Below are 13,360 nucleotides of genomic sequence, written 5' to 3' on the forward strand. Positions count from 1 at the left end.
AGTGGAAAATATAAAAAACAAACAAAAAATATATTTTAACAAATTATTCAAATTTTTGTACAAAAAATAGAAAAGTTAAATATTCAATAGAAGAAATTAATAAAAACAGAAACAATAAAATATATTTTCAATAAAAAAGTTCAAATGTTTAATAAAAAATTATTTATTTTTAACTAAAAGTTGAAAAGTTATATTTTCAGTAAAAAAATCATTTTTAACAAAAAATAAGAATTTTCGCACAAATGTTTGAATTTGAAACTTAAAGAAAATTTTTTTTACCATAAACGGAAAAGTTTAATTTTCAGTAGAAAAAACTAATAAAAAACAAAGCAGAAAATAAATTTTTAACCAAATAGTCAAATTTTTTACCAAAAATGGAAAATATAAATTTTCAGTCGAACACATTAATCAAAATCTAAACAAAAAAATAAGCTTTAAGCAAAATAATCAAAGTTTGATCAATAAATTATTTATTTTTAAGTAAAAGTTACATTTTTATTTTTAAAAAAATTTTAAACGAAAGAATAAGAATTTTCGCACAATTGTTTGAATTTTAAAGTTCAAATAGTTTTTTTTTACCAAAATGGCAAAGTTCAATTTTTGGTAAAAATAAACTAATATAAAATAAAATGAAAAATAAATTTTAAAAATAATAGTCAAATTTTTGACCGAAAATGGAAAAGTTAAATTTTTAGTAAAAACAGCAACAATTGTTTTTGACAAAATAGTCCAATTTTTTACCAAAAATGTAAAAGTTAAATTTTTAGTTGAAAAAATTATTAAAAATCAACAATTTTCTTCTAACAAAATAGTCAAATTTTTTATTAAAAAGATTGATTTTTAACTCAGACGATGAATCATGTTTTTAACAAAAAAACATAAATTTTAAATAAATACATATTTTCAGCTAAGGAAGAAAATATGTTTATAAGAATTGTTGAACTTTTAAGACATGAATGACTTATCTGTAAAATAGTTTTTTTTTCAACCCGGAAGCATGAATTTTCAACAAAAATTTAATTTCCAGTCACAGTTGTATTTTTAAACAAAAATTGAAAAGTTACATTTTCAGATAAAAAAAGGAAATTTCAACAAAATACATTAATATTCACCCAATCGGTTGAATATTTCACTAAAAAAGATACATTTTTAACCAAAAACGAAAAATGTTAATTTTGCGTAATAATATTAATTTTCAACTAAAAAAGTTGAATTTACAACGAAGCAGATGAATTTTTTTAAATAAAATAATTAATCAGCAACAAGAATTTTTTTTGTAACAAAGTATTTCAACTTTTAATAAAAAAGACAAATTTTCAATAAAAAGACGAATTGTCAACAAAATGGTTTAATTTTAAACAAAAAAGTTAATTTCCACCCACAGTTGGATTTTTAACCAAAATAAAGGGAGATTTTAGTTTTAATTAAAAAACAGTTTCATTAAACCAAAATAGACGAATTTTCGAACGCTCTTCTCTCAAACATAGTTTCTTTAAACTTATTTTTTAATTAAAAAAAATTATATTATTTTCATTAAATATTGAAATTTGAAAATTAAAAGTTCTTTTAAAAAAGGTTTAGTTGTTTTTTGTCAGTATAGACAATTTTAAAAACTTAATAACCACTTTCAAATATGTTATATTTCTGTTACTCAATACAGATTCTAACCATAAAATATTTATTTTACTAAAAAAATTTAAAATATAAAAAATAAATTTTGTAATAAAAGTTAATGTAGATTTTTTGGTTGAAGGTTCATCTTTTTCGTTTAAAATTGCATAATACTAAATTTATCTTTTCTCCAAGGATATTTACGAGTATAAAATGAAAAAAAAACAACAATGTTTATCACAATTTTGCTTAATGGAATGCTAATTGTGATTTTTAAATACGTGAGAAAATAGTCAGGAAATTATAAAATAATACTTGATGATATTCTGAAAAATGATAAAAATAGGATATAATTACTAAGATTGAGTAAGTTGCATTGGCGTGATAGGTAATCTATTCCAATTATTTTGATAAAAATCATGAATGATATGACGTGTGCTTTAAAAATATAATTAATGCAAATATTTTTAGTTATAATTTTTTAAACTTTTTTGATTAAAATAAACAATTGGCGCTATTTAAATAGTTATTGCAATAAGAATCCTGTAAAAAATGCCAAAAGAGTTAAAATTTGAATGAAGGTCTTGGAAAATATTGAAAATTTCAAGAAATAATTTTTTTTAGGGAATCTTAAAACTGCATCGTCATTATAAATCGTGTCATCATTTGCTAAATTTAGATTCTTTTTGCTGGATCACATTCTGGCCAGGCTCACTTTATATGGCCTTTAAAGGGCAAAAGCACGCAAATAACACATTTCTTCATTAACCTTAATAATAAAATTAAAATTGAAGGTTGAAGCATTTTTTACCTTCATTTTTTAACTTCAAATATTTATTTCCTTAAAAAATTGAAATCCTTCACCATTAATCCAAAAGGACTCATTTTCAACAAAACAGTTTAATTTTCGAATAAAAATATGAATTTTTAAAAATTAGTTCAATTTTCGAAAAATGTATTAAATTTTAAACAATATTTGTTGAAACTTTAACCAAATTGCCGAATTTTCAACATTCTAACATTTAAATTTTCATCTTAACAAAATAAAATTTTAACTGAAAATGGAAAAATTAAATTTTCATCTATATAGTCAAATTTTTAATTAAAGAAGTGAATTTTTGACTAAAATAATGAATCTGCTACCGAAAAATTATTTTTGAATAAAAAACTTTGAACCAAAAAGGACAAATTTTCAACCAAAAATATCTATTTTCTACAAAATATTTTAATTTTCAGCCAGAGACGAATTTTTAAATAAATAAATAAATTTTCGACAAAAAAGTTCTATATTTAACCACAGAAGACGTATTCTCAACAAAATGCAATAATTTTCACACAAATATTCGAATTTTCAACTAAAAACGATAAATTTTCAATCAAAACTATAAAAGTTGAAATTTCAGTAAAAAAAATAATTAAAAGAAAAATGAAATTTTCAACAAAATAGTCAATTTTTTAACCAAAGAGATAAATTTTGGACAGCCATAATTAAACTGCAAACAAAAAACTTATTTTTGAAGAAATCCGTTCAAATTTAAATTTAAAAACAAATTCAAACAAAGATTTTTCTGTAAAGAAAGAAAGAAATGTTTATTTTTATTTAAGATTGAAAAGTAATCTTTTTATCATGAATCTTTTCATTGAGTTTAAACAATTTTACTTCAATTTCTTAGAAGAAGTCATTTTATTTAAATTTTTGTGAAAAGAATTAATTTTAATAATAGAGATTTTAGAAATGCATACATTTTTTAAATTATTTCTTTTCCTGTTTGGAAAATGTAATAATTTATATAGATCGGTACAGAATAAATAAAAATATTTTAATTTTCAACCAGAGAAGAAAAGGTAACTAAAGTAATGAATCTTAAACAATTTATTTCTTTAACAAAGTCTAACTTTCTCCGCAGAAGTTGAATTTTCCAAGAAAAAACAAAAAATTTCAACAAGAACGACTTTAGAGCCAAGAAACAAAAAACATTTGTAGTTACAAAAATTAATTTTAAACAAAAAAATCGAAATTTTCGAAATGAGATAAATTTTCAACCAGAATTAAAAAATTATATTTTTAGTAAAAAAAATTATTTAAAAAAAAATAAAAAACGAATTTTCAAAAAATAGTTTCATTTTGAACCAGATGAATTTTTAACTGAAATTACAAATCTGCAACCAAAATAAAAAATTATTTCTCAACAAAATAGTTCAACTTTTAACAAAAAAGGCACTTTTTGACTAAAGAGACGAATTTTCAAGAAATGAAGGTTTTTCAGTAAAGAAAGAAAAAAATTGATAAAAAGTGTTGAATTTAAAACCATGAATAAATCTTCTGTAAAGCAGTTGAATTTTCAACCCAAAAATAGTAATTCTTAACAAAAAAATTAATTTTCAACCAAACTGTTCCATATTTAACCAAAAAGATCAAATTTAAATAAGATTATTTTTCTATGAAAAAAAAAGAAGTTTTAACTAAGAAATATTTTAATTTTTTCATTCTATAATGGAAAAGTTAAATTATTAGTAAAAAAATTATATTTCAACAAAAAAAACTAATTTTCAACCAAATATTCTAATCTTTAACTAAACAGATGAATTTTTAACTGAAATGATGAATCTGTTACTACAAAAATTATTTTTTAACAAAATATTACAACTTTTAACCAAAAAAGACGAATTTTCAACAAATAAAGATTTTTCAGTGTAGAAAGAAAAAAGATCATCAAAATTGTTGAAATTTAAAAAATAAGTAAGCTTGCTGTAAACCAGTTGAACATGCAATCCAAAAATATGAATTTTCAATAAAAAAAGTTAATTTTCAATCAACCAGATTAATTTTCTACCAAAAACGTGTACATGTTTCTACTAAGAAATATTTTTCAACCAAAAATGGAAAAGTTAAATTTTCAGTAAAAGACATTAATTTTCGACCAAAAAAGAAACCAATTTGCAATCAAACGGATGAATTTTGAACTATAATCATGATTTAAAACCGGAAATTTCAAAGCCATGCACGAATTTTTTGTTAAACTGTTGAATTTTCAACGCAAAAATATGAATTTTCAAAAAAAAAATGGTAAGGTTACATTTTCAGTTAAAAAATTAGTTTCAAACAAACCAAAAAAAACAACGAATTTTCAAGGAAATAGCTATATTTGCAATCAAGAAGATAAATCTTTGAAGAAAAAAAAATTAATTTATAACAAAGTGGCTTAACATTCATCCAAGTAGTTGAATTTTAAATCAGACAGTTACATTTTTAACGAAAAAAAATTAAATTTTAAACAAAAGAGACCAAATTTTAAACCGAAAATACCATTTTTCTTTCAAAATAATTAAATTTTCTACACAAAAAGTGGAATTTTTTACCAAAAGAATAAAAAATCTTCCAAGATTTGAATTTTCAAACCAAAGATATGAATTTTCCACAAAGAAATTGATTTTCAAACAATTAGTTGAATTTATAACAAAATAGTTGAATCTTTAACCCAAAAAGAGGATTTTTCAATAAAAAAGTTGAATTTCTAACAAAAAAGATTAAATTTCTATTAGAGGCCGAATTCATCAACGAAAAACATGAATTTTCTAACAAAAACGTTGAGTTTTCATTGAAGAAAGATTTTTTAGTTTAAAAAAAAATCAACTACGTCGTTAAATTTAAAACGTAAAAGACAAATTTTCTACAAAAAGCTTGAATTTTCAACCAAAAAATATAAACGAAGTTTTAACAAAGAAGTTGTATTTAACCAAAATATTTGAATCTTCAAACCAAAGGAAAAGGAATTTTCAACCAAAAATGATAATTTTTAAATAAAATTGCTTAATTTGGAATCGAAGAGAAATACAAGGTAAATAAATTACTAAAATTAGTATCAAAAGGCTACAATTTTAATATTGAATCGTCTTTTAACATCAATTTCTTAAAAATGGAACACATCGATTTAAAATTTATCCCTTAAAGCGCATTGTGGGTGTTAGAGACCCCAAGAAATTTTCAAGAAAATATAAACCATACTTAATTTGAAAAAATTGAGTAAGTGTCGCCATCTAGCTTTAGTTGACAACACTAACTGTAAGTAAAGTCGTTTATCATACTGCGTCAAGCGTCAAGTGTACTAGCAGCAGCTGTTGAAAATGGAGGTAAAAAAATCGTGGGGTGTCTAACACCCAGTGTGAACTTAGTGAGTGAAAAAGTAATTTTGGATCCATTTTTTTTGAAATTTTATTAATTTTTGTTTACTTTATAACGTAAGTATATCATATGAAGTGAAATAATTTTTTTCTTGATTATTTGAAACTTTCTTTTTTTGTAGATGGCTTATAACTTACGGCAGCTCGTCATGCGAGAGCAGACTGTGTATGTGTTAAAATCCATCTTTTTTGGATAAAATTTTAAACTCTTTTTTTTTTTTAAATTAAACTGTTTTGTTGAAAATTCGTTTTTTTGGATTGAAAATTCATCAATGGTAGAAAACTAATCTTTTTTGATTGAAAGTTAATTCTCTTAAATTAAAATTAAAATTTAACTATTTTGTTAACATTTCACATTTTTGGTTCAAAATTCCCCTCCTTGGTTAAAAGTTTTATTACTTTGTACAAAAATTATGTTTTTATAGAAAATTTCACTATTTTATTGAAAATGAACCTCTTTGTAAAAAATTCTTGTTTTTTTTATTAATAATTCATCTGTTTTGTAGACAACTGAAAAATATTTCTTGGTATATTTTTGATTGAGAATTCATCTTTTTTTGGTGAAAATGTTGTATTATTTAATTGAAAATTAAATTATTTTGTCATAAATGCTTTTTTTTTGTCGAGAATTTATCTTTTTGCGTAGAAAATTAATTAATTTTTATTTTAAATTCATCTTTGGTAGAAAATGTATCTGCTTCATTCAAAGTTAATTCTTTTTAATGCAAAAATATACAAATATTTTTTGGGGGTTGAGAACTCATTTCTTCTGGTTAAAAATTAAATTATCTTGTTAAAAGTTGAATTATTTCGAAGAAAATTAATTTTCTTAGTTGAAGGTTCAACTTTTTTTTTTAACCCTTAAAGTGCATTGTGGGTGTTAGACACCCGACGCAATTTTCAAACTCTTATAAACCATGCTTAACTTGAAAAAATTGATTGAGTGTCGCCATCTAGCTTTAGTTCGAGACACTAACTGTAAGTAAAGACGTTTAGCTGATGAAAGTTGAGGTAAACAAATCGTGGGGTCTCTAACACCCAGTGTGAACTCAGTGGGTGAAAAAGTAATTTTGGAGCCATTTTTAAAAAAAATTTTACTCATTTTTGTTTACTTTATAACGTAAATTTATCATATGAAGTGAAATAATGATTTTTTTCGATTATTTCATACTTTTTTTCTTTGTAGATGGCTTATAACTTACGGCAGTGCGTCATGCGAGAGCAGGCTGTGGATGTGTTGAATAAAATATAATTTTTAAAATACAGCTATATATGTCTCGTTTTTCAATTTCTTATATTTTTATAGTATTACATGACAAAGTTCCTCGATTTTTATAATAATGAGTCGATTTAAAAGCTAAAAATCTGATTAATCATTTTATCAAAAAATGGACTTTTCATCTGTGCAAATAAATATCTTTTATGAAAGCTCTCATGTTGCAATATTTTTTATGTGAAATTACACTATGTTAAAAGTATAGTCATAAATTTTCAGGTTAAAATAATTAAAATTGCGTGAGGTATGAATTTTCAAGTAAAAAAACCCATTTTTGTACTTTTTTCAATAATTTTTTAAACGAATTTAAAATAAATAAATGACTATAAAATCCTACCTTATAAAAGATACCTTAAACTGTATCGGATATTTTTATTGTGACAAAATATTCAATAGGGGTTAAAAAAAAATCATCACGAAATTTTGTCACTAATTGTTGGAAAAGCTCGAGTCAGTTTAAAAGAAAATTAGGAGTTTTTGGCATTTTGAAGAAATTAAAAATGTTTTCAAACTTTCAAAGATTTCCAAAAAATTATAAAATATTCCTAAATTTTTTACAAATGTCAGAATTTTATTCTGTATTCAAAATTATTGTTTCCTTAAAATCATAATTTGCTTAACATTTTTTGTATTCAGGACTGAAAAATATTCTTTGGTTGTAGATTCAACATTTTAGTTAAAAATGCATTTCTTTGGTTTGAAAATTCATCTCTTGGTAGAAGTGCCATCTGTTCATTTTTTCAGGATTGAATTATTTTATTAAAACTTCCTCTTTTTTAGTTCATTTTTTGATAGAAAAGTCAATTTTTCAGTTAAAACTTAATTCTCTTTAATTAAAATCCTGCTATTAATATTTTTGGTTTAAGATTTTAACCTTGGTTAAACATTTAATCAGCTTGTTAAAAATTCAACTATTTATTTAAAAAGTCGACTCCTTGTTTTGAATTGAACTACTTTGTAAAAATTGTTTTTTTTAAATTCTAGTTTTTTTTAATTGAACTATTTTATTAAAGAATAACTTTTTACTGAAGATCAATATTTTTCATTAAAAATTCAATTCTTTTTTGGGCAAAAGGCGCCTTTTGGCTTGAAAATTCTACAATTTTGTTGAAATATTTTTTATCGCAACTGAAAAAATCTTTCTTTGTATATTTTTGGGAGTTAAAATGCATCTTTTTTTGTAAAAATTTTAAACTCTTTTGTTTAAAATTAAACTGTTTTGTTGAAAATTTGTGATTTCAAATTGAAAATTCATCAATGGTAGCAAATTAATCTTTTTTGATTGAAAGTTAATTCTCTTTAATTAAAAAGTCTACTATTTACATTTGCGGTTGAAAATTCATATCTTTTGGTTACGCATTTAATTTTTATGTTGAAAATCTAATTATTTTGTTAAAATTTCATATTTTTGGTTGAAAAGTCTCCTCCTTGGTTAAAAGTTTTATTACTTTGTAAAAAAATTATGTTTTTATAGAAAATTTAACTATTTTATTGAAAATGAACCTCTTTGTTTTTGGGACTGTGAACTAATTTCTTTCGGCTAAAAATTAAATTATCTTGTTGAAAGTTGAAGTATTTCGAAGAAAATTAATTTTCTGAGTTGAAGGTTCAACTCTTTTCTTAACCCTTCCAGTGCATTGTGGGTGTTAGACACCCAAAGCAATTTTCAAACTCTTATAAACCATACTTAATTCGAAAAAATTGATTGGGTGTCGCCATCTAGCTTTAGTTCGAGACACTAACTGTAAGCAAAGTCGTTTAGCTGATGAAAGTAGAGATAAAAAAATCTTGGGGTATCTAACACCCAGTGTGAACGTAGTGAATGTAAAAGTAATTTTGGAGCAAATTATCTTTGGAAATTTTATTGATTTTTGTTTACTTTATAACGTCAGTATATCATATGAAGTGAAATAATTATTTTTTTCGATTATTTCATACTTTTTTCTTTGTAGATCGCTTATAACTTACGGCAGCGCGTCATGCGAGAGCAGGCTGTGGATGTGTTGAATAAAATATAATTCTTAAAATACAGCTATATATGTCTCGTTTTTCAATTTCTTGTATTTTTATAGTATTACATGACAAAGTTCCTCGATTTTTATAATAATGAATCGATTTAAAAGTTAAAAATCTGATTCATCATTTTATCAAAAAATGGACTTTTCAACTGTGCAAATAAATATCTTTTATGAAAGCTCTCATGTTGCAATATTTTTTATATGAAATCACACTATGTTAAAAGTATAGTCATAAATTTTCAGGTTAAAATAATTAAAATTGCGTGAGTTATGAATTTTTAAGTAAAAAACCCCATTTCTTCACTTTTTTCAATAAGTTTTTAAACGAACTTAAAATAAATGACTATAAAATCTTCTCTACCTTATAAAAGATACCTTAAACTATATCGGATAATTTTATTGTGACAAAATATTCAATAGGGGTTAAAAAATACATGATTAAATACGCTGGGGTGTTAAACACCCACGATGCACTTTAACGTGATTTGTACCATGTAGGCACTTTGGGGTTAAATTAAACAATTTCCAATTTATTTAAAATGTATTTTTATAAATAAGGGAAAGGAAATAAACACAGAAAAATTCATTAAGTCGTATGCTTTATTTGACGCACTATAAATCTACAACATTAACAGCGGTCGCAATACAAAGTTACAAACGAAAGTCAAATATTTTTTCGTTTGCTTGCCTACAATAGAGAGAAAAGTGATAGAATTTCTCAAAAATGATTAGTTAGTATTTTCGAAGTATTTTCAACGATGGAGAATAAATAAATATATTTATTCCTAAAATATGTGGCTATTTGCATCTAATAGTAATTTTATATTCATCAAGCATATATATTTAACGTTTGAAATTTAATATTCTGATTATTTAACAAGGACAATCAGATCTTTAACATTTAACAAGATAATTTTTAAGTTATAGTATGTGACGTGGAACGAAGAAACAAGCCTCAGGACGAAAAAATCAATTTTTCTGATTCTCAATAATGAAGATTTTTCCATATCGAATAAAAAAATCCCCGTTGCTTCAAGATCAAAATTGAATTTTTTTAAGCTCTAGTCTCGTTTATTCGTTCTACGTCACAAAAGTTACTTACGGGACTTCATGTCGAACTCTTACAGTAATCTAAATTTTCACGATTTACTAAAATAGTAATAAATCATTTATCATTTGGTTTAGATTTTTAAAAATTTACAGCATCAATTTCAATTAGAATTTGTATTAAAAAGACTTATTTTAAAAACAATCAGTGACGTGATTTTTCGGTGAATTCTTCATGTAGTCCTCCTGCTATTACATATTTCGATTAATGGTTTTTCGTAACTTTTGGTCCATATAAACTGGAGCCCGTGCAGGAAACCGATTACTATAAAGTTAGCTGGCGAACGCAGCTAATGGGTGATCTTCTAGAAGATGAAAAAGAGAAGAGGGCACCGATTTGCGACGGTTGCTAGGCCCCCCCTCCCCCCCTAACAGGCCGACGGTTTCCCGCACGTGAGAGCCGAGCTGCGCTCGTCGGCTACCTTCACAGTGGCTCTAATCTCTCCCTGTAAATATCTGTATAATTGAATATATGTTTATATATTTCCTTAGCAGTTCGCATGTCATGGAACTCCTTAAAATTTATTGTAGATTTGTAGAACGATAGATACTTTTAAAATTGTTTAAAGTGATTGTATACAATCTACTTTAAATCTTTTTTTTTTTTTAAATTATTAGGTCTGCAAATTAATTCGGTGCATTTACTTCGATGTGTTGTAACTATTGGTCAATCATTTTTTTTTCGTTCTAAGGTAGTTTTAGAGGGGGAAATTAAAATTTAAAAACACAACCCAGCTGAAAATTTTTGCATAGGAAACTCGGAGGATCCTGGATATGTTCCTAGACGCGATCCTGTACAGGTTACCTTAAAGGTCCGTGTACAGGATTTTGGCAAAGAAAACTGTTTATGATCCTGCAATGGAACCTGTACCGAAAAAGGAAACCGATGCCGACAAAAGAATCTTTAAATGATGTACAGGTTGATTTTCTTTTATTCATTCGAAGCTACAACTTACTATCGAGATAGACAAGCCATTATACCGAACCTTCGAATGATGTACAGATTCCTTTGCTGGATTATTTAAAGGTTCCTTTAAAAGATCATGTATAGGTTTCTTTCCAAGATTATGTATAGGTTCTTTTCCAGGATCATATACAGGTTGATTGGCAGGATTTTGTAGAGATCCATCTGCAGGATTTTGTAGAGGTTCATCTGCAGAATTATGTACAGGTTCCTTTACAGAGTCATGTACAGGTTCCTGTGCATGATCACATGCGGCTGCCTATGCATGATAATGAACAGGAACAGGTGTCTTTGCAGGATCATGTAGTTTTCTTTGCTGAACCATGTGCAGGTTCCTTTGCAGGATTATATACAGATTCATTCGCAGGATTATGTACAGGTTCCTTTGCAGAATTATGACAGGTTCCTTTCCAAGATCATGTACAGGTTCCTTTGTAAGATTATGTATAGGTGCCTTTGTAGGAACATATACAGGTTGCTTTGCAGGATTTTGTACAGGTTCCTCTGTAGAATTATGTACAGGTTGCTTTGCAGGATTATGTACAGGTTCCTCTGCATGATCAGGTATAGTTTCCTTTGCAGAATCATGTACAAAGTCCTCTGCATAATCATGTACAGATTCCTCCACAGGATTATGTGCATCTTCCTCTGCAGGATCATATACAAGTACCTTTGTAGAATTATGTACAGGATCTTTTGCAAGAGCATGCACAGCTTCCTTTTCTCTAATGCACAGTTTCCTTTGCAAGATTATGTACAGGTTCCTTTGCAGAATTATGACAGGTTCCTTTCCAAGATCATGTACAGGTTCCTTTGTAAGATTATGTATAGGTACCTTTGTAGGAACATATACAGGTTACTTTGCAGGATTTTGTACAGGTTCCTCTGTAGGATTATGTACAGGTTGCGTAGCAGGATTATGTACAGGTTCCTCTGCATGATCAGGTACAGTTTCCTTTGCAGAATCATGTACAAAGTCCTCTGCATAATCATGTACAGATTCCTCCACAGGATTATGTGCATGTTCCTCTGCAGGATCATATACAAGTACCTTCGTAGGATTATGTACAGGTTCTTTTGCAAGAGCATGCACAGCTTCCTTTTCTCTAATGCACAGTTTCCTTTGCAAGATTATGTACAGGTTCCTCTGCAGGATCATGTACAGGTTTCTTCGCAGGATTATGTATAGGTTCTTTTGCAGGATCATGTATAGGTACCTTTGCAAGAATATGTACAGGTTCCAAGAAATTCATAAAAAAACAAAGCCATCAAAATAAACGCACCAAATTAATTTGTAGCCCTAATATTTGGTATCGTAAATATTAAAACTAATGATGCCATTAGAAATCTTAAAGAGCACAAATATTATCACGCTGTGAAGTGATTTCAATTCCAAACGTTCCCTTACTTCAAATCAAAAATAAATATTTATCATTCTGTTAAACATTAATGGCTGTATTCTTTGAGATAATTAAGTGTTAAGAAAATATTTTCATTCATGATATGCTTCAGTATGGAAAAAAATCCTTCAGGTAAGATGATAATTATTATAAAAATTATTTTTGCACTTTAAACAAATACAATGATAATTTTGAATTTCAGTGTCGGCAGGTTTTATTAACTTTCCATTGTAACTGTGCAAGAGCGTAACAAGCTTGCAATATAATATTGTCGAATTTTTTATACTCTTGGCGAATTCTCTCATCTTTTTAATAAATTAGAATTCTTGTATTTGTAAAAAGTAAGGCATAATTGTTGTAAAATATTGTTGTACGAAAGCAGACTTTCCGTGAAACATTATTTTTGTATAATATAATATATTCACAATTCACAAATTTATCAAATTATGAACTGCGCCTCATTTTTTTCAATTCCTCAACTTGTACTAACCGCTGATTCTGCATTCAAATCGGTCTACCATAGGGCTATAGAGCCTTCACGTAAAAAAAAAATGTTTGTACCAAACAAATTCTTTCTTGTCTCAAAAAAAAGTTTTATTTGAATCAAACAAATTCTTTCATTGATACAGGGTAAAAAAAAGTCTGATTCAAATAAAAATTGGACTTTTTCTGAAAATGAAAAATATTGTATCAGTCTTTTTTGGCTGTCCATAATAATCTTTGTACGAAGGCGCATTAAATCTTTCTAACCATCAATAAAGCACATGTAGCTATTTGTATTCCTAATCAAGAAACACTTTTT

Source organism: Belonocnema kinseyi, chromosome 10 (assembly GCF_010883055.1).
Source record: "Belonocnema kinseyi isolate 2016_QV_RU_SX_M_011 chromosome 10, B_treatae_v1, whole genome shotgun sequence".
NCBI lineage: Eukaryota > Metazoa > Arthropoda > Insecta > Hymenoptera > Cynipidae > Belonocnema > Belonocnema kinseyi.